The 13,322-nt window shown below is 31.1% G+C and overlaps 1 protein-coding gene across 2 annotated transcripts in view; it reads right to left on the bottom strand.

Moving 5' to 3' along the window:
• Positions 1-13,322, bottom strand: part of LOC108908315 (cGMP-dependent protein kinase, isozyme 2 forms cD4/T1/T3A/T3B) — a 137,647-nt gene that overhangs the window by 33,388 nt on the left and 90,937 nt on the right. The window lies entirely within an intron of this gene.

The following is a 13,322-nucleotide window of genomic DNA, read 5'->3' as shown; positions in this document are numbered from 1 at the left end:
TTTGAAAGCTTGAGAGCCCTTCTATATGTGATTAAATTTTCAAGTATCTAAGGGCCTTGGTTTTTGCTGTGCAAAATTTTAAAAATTTGCAATTTTTTTTTCAAAATCTGGATTGCAAAATTATTATGCAAAATCTATCGAACCGATTTTGATGAAATTTGGTGTCATAAATCTACATAACATGAAGTTTTTTTGAGCCAAGTATAAAGGTTCTATACCCAATTGAAATACCCCAAAAAAATTCCCTAAGAAGTATTGTTTTTTAACCCCATATTTGCAATTTTTTCGATTTTTACCATAATAATCATGATTCATTCGATTTTTAACTAGACTTGTTTTGTAAAAAAATTAATTGCAAACATTTTTTTCCTCTTCCATTTTCGCCTAAAATCAACTCTTGAAAAGATACATAATTATATAGGAAGAAAAATATGACATTTTTCGAATTTTTTTAACATATTGTGCCGCCAAAAGTTAAGCCCACGTTTTTTTTATGCGCATAGAAAAATTTTCATACATCTGCTGTCTAGGGAATAGGGTGCTCATCAGGTATGTTTTCAAATCATTTACACATATTTAGTGGACAGTCACTAAAACACAATCATCTTATCTCATCATTACAATATTCAAGTCCTGACCTGACCTGACTAGTTTGTCTTAGGTATTTACATTTTTCTTTAATGCTCACATGTTGTCAACGTAATAATGGACAACTAATTTCCACCCTTCATTCTTCTTGTTGAATATCATGAGAAATATTTAGTAACAAAAATTAAAACTCATGGGACCGATCTATGTGAGTTTCCTTTATCTTTCTGTTTATTTAATAAGATCGAGCTGGGTCCATGCTTTCCTAAAAGAGTTATATTGATAACTGTAGCAAAATATGTATCATAAGCCCATCTAAAAAAGCTATTCTTGAATAAACGCTGAGCTGAACAGACGTCTCTAGTTTTATTTATTAGCCCTAATTTCTAAAACTTTTCAACCTTTTATTTCCCTTACGAAAAACTTCACGTCTTACAATGGTGGTAGTATTTTTTCGAGTATTTGTTAAAACAAATTTGCGCAAGAAATGTATGTAATTTGTTAATGAATTTTTTATTTGGCACCATACAACATTCTATAACCGAAACTTATTGATATGGTTGAATAGAGAATTACAAAGAACTATCGCATGCCTTAATATCTCACAGAAGAATTATGAATTTATTCCTTTAATTTGCATCATACTGTATAAGAGGTTTATTAAAACTTTTAATGATTTTTTACGTACTATCACCACCCAAAGTTTGTAACATACTTTCCGAGATACCCCGTATAAGTAATAATAATTATGCGAAATTATTGATATCTAGAGATGGACTTTAATGTTATAAGAAATATATATTGAACCAACTTTTATTTCCAAGTGCAACCAAAAATAAATTCTAATTACTTACCAAAGATAACGCTCGAAAATACAACCGACACACCGTCGCTGTTTACATTTTATAATCGTTCCTGACATTGGTGTAACTTTTTAATCCTTTACTCATATATTTAAATTGTGCTAACCGAATTATCGTTTTTCTCTGACTATGCTAAATATTTACATTTAATAAAATGTACAAATATTTGCGTTACGTGTTGTATTTTACTTTGCAGTTTTATACTCAAATAGCAAATAAAAGCACGTGAGGGTGTCTGTTATTTTCTGATGCTATTAAGACATATACTTACATATAAGTAGTTAAAATTCCACTTATTTTAATATACAGGGTGTAACTTTAAGTGGGGATGATTTTCTACTATAAAATTACGTGTTCCCTTGAATACGAATCTAAATTTTATTTTTAATAAAATACTGTGCTTCAATTTTTGGGTATACCACCACTAGGCGGCGTAAAGCTGGATACACGTACTAGTACACTATCACAGTTTTTAAATCAATCTACATTGTGGGAAGTAGCCACGAAGTAACAATAACAAATAATTTAGTACAATAGATAGATTTTGTATAACTTAGCGATGTGTCATTTTAAAGTTAGTTTATTTATTTTTGGTATCACTGGTCGAAGCGCCGAACATTAAAAAAAATATATTGTTTTAAATAATAATAATAATTTTTACACGATTAATGTTGGTACGAAGGTATGTTACTAATTGCAAATATTTTTTTTAATCAACTGTTACACAGCGAGACTAATAAAAAGTAATTTAGTATAAACAGATTACTTTAGTATGACAACGACGAACATTAAAAAAATATATTTTTAAAAAATTAAAAATATTCACATAATTTATTAAGAATTAACCAATATTAGTATGTAGTATTATGTTGCTGACGCCTTTATTTTGTTTGTTATTGATATTGTTATGAGACTCTCAGCGTGTGGGTTACTTTTTATTTTATTTTTATTTTGATTAAAATTTTATATTTTGATTTCTTACTCTAATTTCTCTAAATGAAAGATATGTTTAAGTTACAAAATATCGATATATTACAAGATTTTACTGGTCATGTTTTTTTTACAATTTACAAATGTTATACTCCTTATACTAGATTAATTAAACAAGAAATTTCCCTCCTAAATTCTAGTGTTACAGTGCATAATAATTTTTTATGCTGTAAGTAGTTCAGTTGATTGACAATGGAATTGTGCATTAATTACACATAAATGCAGTGAAATTTTTAATGTAGAAATTTATATAGCGCTTTAGTTTTAAAATTTGCAAATTTGTTTAGCTAATTGTCGACACTTACGAACGTAGATTTATTGTTGGTTACTTAATCTTGGTGTAACCTCGCTGCATTGTAAATTCTCCTACACGTAGACGCACTGGCTTGAAGTTTCCTCGTTGAAATGACGTCTCGCCTCGAAGATTGCCGAAGTTTCCTTATATGTTTCTTTTACAGGAATTCCTCCAGATGAAACTGCACTGCACTATTTTTTTTTTATAGATTTCATCTGTCACTTTTTATTTATGCTTGTTAACCTTGTATCAATTTGTTGTTTTACAATTACTTGGGTTGTAGTTGCTTAATGACATTTCGAACTTATGTCACTTCTACTAATATGACTTTAAGACTTTTGACAGCTGTATCTATTTACGACATTTCACCACCAAGATGGCTTGATAAGTATAAACTTTTCACTAACTTGTTGATTTTAATTGATAGCAATTGTTTTTTTTTTTTAGGAGCAAACTAGCCATGTTACTACTACAGGTAAACATGGAAGACTGCCTACCTCGAGCCCGGAGATTGGTTTTAAGAAACGTGAAAAACAAGTGAAAATCACTATAGCAACAAAAATCAAACACTTTTGAAATTTTATTTATGCAAATACTGACTTTTGGACTGAATTATGATGCATGAACTTTACATTTTCAGCTTCCTTGCATTTTTTTTGCATCTTTTGACACCAATTGCACGTTTCTAGGTTAAGTTAAAAGTTATGCCAAAATTTTACTTATATTTACAAATTTCAACTAAATTTTGATAAATAGATTAATTCTCAGCATGGCTGTCCTTTCACTGTCTTTAGTACAACCTTTTTAACACCTTTCATACAGTCTTTACCCGTTTTTCAGATGTAAACGAAAGAAAATTTCAAAGTACTACGATTCATCAAGTATTATAAAGTCTGCACAACAATTTGAACTTTAGTTGAAGTTTAAACACAATTTATGAAGTTATGAGGGTCTTTTACATTCTGCACATATGATTTTGCAGTCAGTCCTAATACACTTTTACAATTAACAATTTACAAATTCTAACGGAACAACAAATGTTAACATTTATATGATACATAAAAGTTTTCACAGATGCATAGGTTTAATTCCACACACACATTCTGGTTACAGGTATACTATGCTTTGTTTACATACTAGTTTTATTGCACGAATCAGTATTACATGTGAAAAAACCTTCATCATCCGTCGATGACTTGTCAAAATTTCATTATATTATTAAATGTGCTCATGCCAGAATTTATAATTGACATTTAATATTGTAATATGGTTCTTTACTGTTCTTTATAACATAATTGTACTATATTTAAATAGTTTTATGAATATGCAAATTCACTTTTTGTCATAATTTTGACAATCGGGACGTTTTATTGTGAAAATTTATTAATTATAACATTTCAACTTATACTATTGATAAATATCTTTCAATTTAAATTCATTACAATAATTCACACACTGTATGTGTCTATTTCAAATATATTCAATTCAAAATTTGTGTTTAATCGCCAATTTTATGTTTCGGTTGTCGAGAAAAGAATCGATATAAAATTTCCAATTTAATAAAACATAACAGTAGATACGTTACTAATTATAAATAAAACTAATTTATGATTTAAAAAAAATAATTATTTTGCTGTTTTCAAAAACGAACATTAAAAATAAATAAAAATTCTAATCTGATTGAAATGATATATTATTTTAAAAGAGTTTTTACAAATAATTGTGTGTTACTATTTTATTAAGCAGTGTATGTATATTTAATTTACCAATTTCAGTGTTAATGACCTCTGACATTGACCTAGTTTAGCTGAACTATACTACTATCAATACGTACAGTGGAATTAAGATAATTAAAATAAGAATGCAAAAAAATACTGTGTTTGCACTCTATCTTATTCGGCCATTTCAGCGGCGAATCAATGCTAAACATATTAAATAAATAAAATTGAATCGTTTAGTTTATATTTAAGTAGAATTCCATCATGTTGCTTCCGAGAAGCAACAGAGGTTAGCCACCGCTCTTCTGTTGTGGCAAGCCTTTGAAAATGGATAAGCCGACTGTCTTCGTACCTGGTATAAAACGGGAATGGCCGAATACTTCACTTGTTTATTTAGTAGTTTAGGCTTCGACTTTATCTGTTTACGAGAGGGTGTTCATAAAGTGCCTTTGTGTGGCACAATGTATATTTCAGTGTTTAGTGACGGTACAGTGTAATTTTGTATTTTAATTCTCAAGTTTTTGTATGATATTACTGCTTGTACTAGAATATGAATCAAGAAAGAGTTGATATGGTTAGAACCTACTTTTTGTCAGCAGTAAAGTAAACGATCAAATAGATTACTCCGACTTGTAAGTGCTGAATAAGAAAATGTTTATGAGATTGGTTCAACATTTAAGAAATTATGGAAGTTTTTGAACGCTAATACGCTATTGTTAGACGGGAACAAATTCAAAGTCTGAGAAATTAGGAACCGGAAATTTTAAACGCCGCGCGCCGTGGAATAGGATCCTGATACCAGTGTTCGAAGATTAGCCACAAAATTTCAAGTGTCATGATGATATAAAAATTAAATGTAAATGATGCAAATAATACAAAAATATATAACTGAAAATTATAATGCCTTTTTAATTAGTGTAAGTGGTATGTTTATTTTATTTCTAATAGCCGTAATAACATTAATTTTTACTAATTTAGAGGGAAACTGCGGTGCCGGTAATTTTTTCGATTGTAGTAACTTCTGCAATTATATTATTTCGAAAAATTCTCCACCGCGATGCCAGTATTCCAAATGTATTTTCAATTATTCTTCTAGCTCGGAATAGTCGATACTTGAAAATATTTTTTGTAGCTGTGGTTTTAATATTTATTGCAAAAATTAATGGTCTGCTTAACGAAATTTGTTACAACAAACAAAAATATAAAAACGGCGTTTGCAGGCTAGCAAAAATTATTTCAGTGTTCTTTTTGCAACATTTTCAACTAAAAAGAAGATTAAATACTTATCAAAATTATTCATTGCCAATTTTATTAAAAAAAAATAGTGGTTGCGGTTAGGTCGGTCATGCCTCAGATGTTGGAAAACGTTAGAAGACACTTTTACTTATAATTAGGATGCGATCAAGATGTTCAAGGAACTAATTTTGAACATCTTCGTTGAAATTAAGTCGAATTTCGTCAAACTGATGAATTTATTTTTTACTGCTAATTTTTGCAATAAATATTAAAACCATAGTATTTTTGAATGGAGAATCAAAATTCGTTTCAATCACAAACCATTACTTCCAATTTAAAAATTTAGGGGTTGTAACTGCCATTCGAAGGGGGTTGAATTTAGGGATAAAATTTTTACGTTGCAGAATATCATTTCAGAATCCAAAATCGACGTGTCTCGAGATTTCTTGTACCTAAATATGCACGATAATTGAGATACTGAATTTATTCCATTTGGCTGTTCCACACTGTATAATAAAATATTTGCAGAATTCCACTATTTTGATTAGATATTTTATTATACTATTAGATATTAGATTAGATAATTAAAATAAATCCTAATTTGTGTTAGAAGTGGTTCAACCTAAGTATTGAAAACGCTATTGAAACTGTTTACTAATTGTAAGTGTTATACAGAGTGTCCCGAAATTTAGGGGACCCGTATTTTTTCTTTTTGCCAACTGGCCCCTTCTTTCGAAGTTACAACCCCCTGAAATCTGCCCCTGAGCAGTCTCATATCTCAAAACTATGTTGTATGAGAATCACTAAATTTGGTACACAGGGGTTTTATGACATGTGGAATCTCACAGTGTTACGCTTTTTGGCGAGAACCCCCCTTAAGACACTTTTTCGTTGGTCCCCGTGTCTTTCGAACCAGAAAAATTTGGTCGCAATTTTTAATTTTTGTAATTATTAGTTAGCTAGAAAGCCATTGAATTTGGAAACTTTTTTGTTTCTTGATATTTGTTTCGTAAAACGTAAAATGCAATCGATCACATTTTGACATTTTTCTCGAAAACATTGCGTTTTACGAAAAATTATAAAGCAACAGAAAGTTTCTAAATTTAATGGCTTTCTAGTGGACTGATAATTTTTAAGAAATTTAAACATGCGACCAAATTTTTTTGGCTCCAAAGACAAGAGAGCCCACGAAAAATTGTCTTAAGGGGGTTCCCCACCAAAAAACGTAGCACCATCAGATTCCACATGTCATAAAACCCCTGTGTACCAAATTTAGTGATTCTTGTTCAACAGGGTTCTGAGATATAAAAAAAAGATTATTCTTAGGGGCGGACTTCAGGGGGCTGTAACTCTGAAATAGGGGGCCACTTGGCAAAAATAAAAAATACGGGTCCCCTAAATTTGTCTTAAGAATATGTGACCAAATGTTATTGCATGAATTTCGGGACACCCTGTATAAGGAGAAAATAATGAAGTTAGAACACTATAAAGTCAGAAATATCCGCCCAACAAATTGTTCTATAGTACCACATTGTTTTGAGCATATAAATATAGTTCGGTGTGTATATGAGTAATAAATTATTTATAGGTTAATTATTCATTGTCGCCCATGACTAAGACCCATTTTGATCCACTTTCTATTTCCCTTGTTTTAAATTTAAATCATTGTTTGCGGTGGCGGCGTAAGATAAAATAGCCAATTAAATTACTTAATATATATACACAAAATAGTTTTATTTTGTATTAGTCTTTATTCAAACACATGCATTAATTTTTATAAAATATGGGAGGTTACTCTACATCTCGGTTTACGTTTAATGAAATAACATGTTACGGTTTTCAAAAATATTAATATATAAACATTTACATTGTGCCTGCCTTCATTTACATATAATTAAATTAGGTCTTTATAATTACTTATTAATTATTTTATCAATTGCAATATACTCAATTCATTTCAAAATTAATTATCAATTACTATTATTAATGTATATATTCATAACTTTTTATATTACTTTGTTTATAACATAATTTAACAGTTTCAAATAGATGACCAAGGTATAGGGAAACGGTTCAATTTACTCTGTGTCAAAACGAATAAACCTAAGTCACGTGACCATTGTCTTAAAATTCCATATTCCATAGGTCAGTTCTTTCTTTTAAATCTCAACCGTTGAAGGGATCACTTCGTAGCTTCATTAGCTCGTTGAAAGATATTATTAACAATTGTGTAACTTTTGGAAAGTTAATCAACGTGGAAGTTGGATTTCGTTAATAATATTTATATAGGGTTTATTCCATAAGCAGCTGTGCTGGATTTTATGTCACAAGGAGAAGCTCACTTAGTTGAACTTCTTTGAGCCGGTCCCTCATCGTCTTATTATTACTATTACGATTATTGGGGAAATATAAAATTTTGGAAGTACGACAGACGGGCATGGTCATAGGTTATAACACCGTGATCTTGGGGGAATATTCGTTGACAAAATATACTATTGGACATCCTGCCTTCCCACCCTGCTGAGCTCGTTCTACTATCACCACGCTCCGTGATTCTGTTAGCGGAGTAGAGAGACATAACCTCGCATAGTTGACAGCTATTCTGGGACAAGACACTTGTTGATATTAGGACACCGACACCATTTAGTTCCCTAAAGAGCAAGGAACCACCTTACTCATCGTAGGAATATATACCAGTTTTAACACCGCATTTGAAGATAAGTACCTGACCTTTATATCCTTCACTGTTTATTCGACATCTGTATTGTTGTAGCGCTTATAGTTTAATTTGATGATATTAGTTTAAGGAATTTAGATTTATAAATTAGCTAACTGTGCACAATTTGCAATTGCACTTTGGGGGATATAACATATAACTAACAATATTTGTGATAAATTTGACGTTGAACCTTATATATCTCATTGATTCTCTACATGACTAGTAAATGATATACAGAGTTAACCTGTAGTTTCTTTTATCATCAGTCCCTGCAGTGAACGATAGGCAAACACAGATTATTAATAAATAACTTCCTTTTCACAGGTAACATTGTGTGCTCTGACTTAAGACAAATTCAACCCTGAGATTAAGAGTGCTGCCTTTCCAGCTATAATATTTATTGACTTTTGACTAGTAGAGTTGTAGAGGCTGGAATAGCGTAGCAAACATCAATTACTTTTCTACCTAAATTTTCAAAAAGATTTTTTTTAAATTAAGAATACATTTTTTTAATTAAGCACAGTAATTTATTAATTTAATATTAATTCTAATCGTTTATTTAAATTACCCAAATGACAACCAAGGGCAGAAAAATTAATTTACATATTAAATGTGTCCCAAAAGTAACAGGATTTGAATTATGTGCCAATCCGAAATGTTGACAGCATTGTGCAGAATCGCTTGTAGTAAACACGGAGCACTATACAACGGATGAACGAGTGAAGATTATGAAAATTCATTACAAGTACGGAGAGTGTGTAGCTGAGACTGTGCGCAAATTACGTGGAATTTTCGGTAGAAGGAACGCCCCGAATGAAGCAACTTAAAAGATTAAATTAAATTGTGTTCACAAAATTTTGTTTCAATATCTTCATTTGTTCAGATGGTACTTAAGTAGAAAAAAAACATCCTTTTTCGGAAACTTGAACACCCTGTATCTGAGAAATGAAAAAAAGTATTGGGCTTTATGTTGGGAACAATGATTTTCGGGCGCTTTCTTTGAGCTAGCATAGGATGATAGATTTTGGGTAGTTCTTGAAATTTCTTAGATTATCCCCTGGGTAGACACTTGTTACATATCAGACAATATCAAAAAACCTCAGGAGTCGGTTCTATATTTACACACAAACTAGTACAATGCAACACACTTTGGAATGAATAGAGAGTTTGAAATTCAATAAAGTGTTTATTCAAAAATTTGTTATACTTATGACTTTATACTTGAAAACTTAATAAACTCAAATTAGGAATACCTTTTTATACGTAATAATTTTTCCACAACAAAGAATATTTTAATAAAATTTTTTCGGCTCAACTTACAAACACTATAAGGAATAATTATAAAAAAAATAACTATTAACTAACTTTATTTGATCTATGTAATACTGAGTACGTCTCCTTATATTATTTATTGCCTATCAGACAGGAGCATCTCTTATATCTAAACAGGAACGAAAATGGCTGTTCATTTGACAGATTTTGTCAGAGCTCTGAAAATAGTGAAATATTTAAGTTACAAGTGATTGGATTATGCTTATTTCTGTACAGGTAAGTCCTGTGATTTGTTATTCATACTTTACAAAGATTTGATGCGAGAGAAAGCATGATTTATTGGTGATAGCCAGCAATATTATAGTGCACTGTGTTTTAGGTACCTGGTACGTTGTAAAATTTGACGTTTTCTTTGCTGGATACTACGTAGAGGTCTTGCAGACTATTTATGGGGCCACTGGAAACTGCTTTGGAACTGCTTTATACTGCTGGTAGCGGAAAATTTTCATGGGATGACAAAATAACTTTCTCTTGACCCTGGCAAACTGTGGATTTAACTGGCGAGTGTTTAATTTTCTTTCTTGGACTGATTTTTCTTGATTTATTTTTAATTTTTCGGGAGCTGCCTCTCCACGCTGTACATCTTGCAAAACCCAAGTCGTAACTAATCAATAATTTTTTTGTTTTTCTCATCCTTCCTGAATATTCTGTTCCTAGCTTTGCTTAAGGTCCATACACAGAATTTTTCAGTCTTTGGATGTCCTTTTCAATCAGTTTTTCACAACACTACTTATAACTAACACATTTTTAACAAATGTCCTTTTATTTTTATATACAATTCTATAAATTAATTAATAAAATATTATTTATGTCTTTTGATATAAAATTTAACAATTGATGAAAATTTTCATGTTATGGTTTATGTTGGATTGAAATATCTTCTTTAAGTTTACTCGTCTTCCAACGATATGTATACCAGATTAATCTACAGACTTTAAACTTTCATTCGATATGTCACTCTAAGTTTAGATTCGTTTTTCTCTATGTACTGAGTACCTATTAACAAGTGTTGACGTCATGCATTTTATGAAAATTTATTCTGTATTTGAAAATAAAATTAAAAGATTATTATTTTTATATTATGTAATATCATTGATCATTACTAGTTTTATATCCAGAATATCCATATTAACAATTTTATACAAATTTGGGGTTGCTATAATAATAATTAAAATTTGTATAGGACTTTAAGTTTGGTCAGGCAATATTTTCATATGAGTTTCTACATTAACATTTCAAATTCGTTACAATATGGAGGTTTTCGAGGTCGCTGATCACAAATCCGAGGTCAGATTTTTCAAAACTCAAGATGGCGACGTGTCGCGTACTGTGACTGGAGAATTGACTAATGTCCACTTCCACTCTTAGCCAGTGTCTTTTTTATCCACTTAATAATTCTTTGAGTGGATGCTGGATGGAGGGTCTTTTATGTGTTAAGATTAAATGATTTGTTTCTCCAGATCTATGAGTCTGGGTCCATTCTATGTAAACATTAATTACTGATGCTAAAAAGAGTGGAGAGTTGTCAGTAAAGTACGGAACGACCAGTTGGCAATTTGTACGACTGAAAGTTTTTATCAATTCTGATATTTTGATTTCTAACCAATAATATTTGGAATCCAGATTGTGGACAAAGTCTGAATTCGATGTCCAGTGATTAAAGCTAGTAAAAACATTTGAAAAAAATCTTATCTTGTCATTTGCCGAAAAAATTAATGATAAGGCAGAATATTGTGAATTTAGTGTGGAGTATGAGGTACCTTTATTACATTGGTCAGTGTAAAATGAAAGCATCATTTCCAATGAATAGATATAAGGCGATTTAGATTGTGATTTGCAGAAATTCCACCACATACGGTAATAAATATTTTATTGTGTTAAGTTAGACTGATGAGAGACTGCCTGATAAATGCCCGGCCTCCAGGATAAGGTGCCTCTCAGTGGTTGAAAAACTGAAGGCTTAGTTACTAATATTTTTTTAAACATAGCGTGCCATGGTTAGTATCCCATCGTGGGGTCACTAGAATATTTTTCGCAAACATTTAGCAATCAAGCAAAAGGGGGAAATCATAGAAAAATCTCCTTTCCACGAAAAAGTAAAAACATCAACTCCTAAGGACGGATCAGGTTTCCAAGAAATATAACGGACGCATTTAGCATTTAATTTTGTTGTAAAAGGTCTATATCTGGTGTCCCGAACGTAGAACAAATGTTGTGAAAGGCCTTATGTTCCAACGTATATTCTGTCTCAATACTTTGAGACCTGGATTCCTTATCGGCAAAAACGTCATTAAACGAGGAACAAATTATGCTGCAACTCCATGCATGTTCAATTTTTCAGTCAAAAGTATATGACATGACACTATTGAGATGCTAACTTCTTCAGCAATATTAATAAGTCCGAAACTGGTCTGTGCACGGTGGGTTAAACTGATGATGACGAACGATCCTACACTGAGAGAAATGCGCTTTATTTTTTATTATAATTCTATATGCCATTATAAGAACATTGTATGTGACAGATAAACAGGTAAATTTTGGATATAAAACGCGTATTGCTAACACACTTGTATAGAGACTATAAACTGTATTCTTTATTAAATTATTGTACATCCTAGAATAACGTGTACAACGAAAGACCACAGATTCGTGGGCACAAAATAGGCGGATTTAGATCCGCCTATAGATCCGAAATCGCTTCGTTTGGCCGCTAGATGGCCTTCAAGTTCGTGAAAATTTTTTTAATTTTGTAAATAACTCGAATATGTATTAATCGATTTTGATCATTTTTAGGGTGTGGACTTTTGTTTTCAATCTACAAATTTTGATGTTATACAGAGTGTTTGTTTAAACTCACAACTAATACAAAATTAATGTATGGTTCATAACTTTTCCCTCTTTCGGGCCATAGTGACAACTATTTTTTTTATGTGATAGGTGATACTATTTGGAAGTTTTTGTGCCTCTTCTAGAGTTTTGATTAAATGAGCGGTTTGGGTACAAAAAAATATTTTTTAAATGTCTACATTAACTTGCCACCCATACTATAATACCTACTTAACAATGTGCTAGTAGTCAGTAAATTTGTAGGTTGACTGTAATTTCAGTCTTTGTACCTGTCAATTATTAATGAGTGTTTACTACGATAAAATATACCTGCACGAATTATTTGCAATTTATTTTATTGAAATAATTCGTAAAAATAATCAAATACAATGAAAAGTAACAAAGTTGAGGTTAGTAAATTTAGTGCAACTTATTATAAAAACAGTTCTACAACAAAGGTTAATTCGGCGAAGAAAGTTAAAGGATACCCTGCAGTTCTTAAGGGCATCATGCACTGTTTTCAGAGTGCCCCAAAGATAATAGTCGCAAGATCTGGTAAACGTACAGGCCAGTTAACAGGAACATTATCCCCTCTATCGATCCATCGACGAGAGAATCTTTGGTTCAGATACTGCCGGGCATTTGCAGTGAAATGTGGTGGAGCACCTTAATGAATAAACCACATGGTAGCTTTGAGTAATAACGGCACATCTTCCAATAACTCGAGTTTTGCAAAAATTCTAAATAAAATTCCC

The sequence above is a fragment of the Anoplophora glabripennis genome, unplaced genomic scaffold (genome assembly GCF_000390285.2).
Source record: "Anoplophora glabripennis isolate ALB-LARVAE unplaced genomic scaffold, Agla_2.0 scaffold198, whole genome shotgun sequence".
Classification (NCBI taxonomy): Eukaryota; Metazoa; Arthropoda; class Insecta; order Coleoptera; family Cerambycidae; genus Anoplophora; species Anoplophora glabripennis.
The sequence above is the reverse complement of the archived record's forward strand: the minus strand, read 5'-3'. Positions and strand labels throughout refer to the sequence as shown.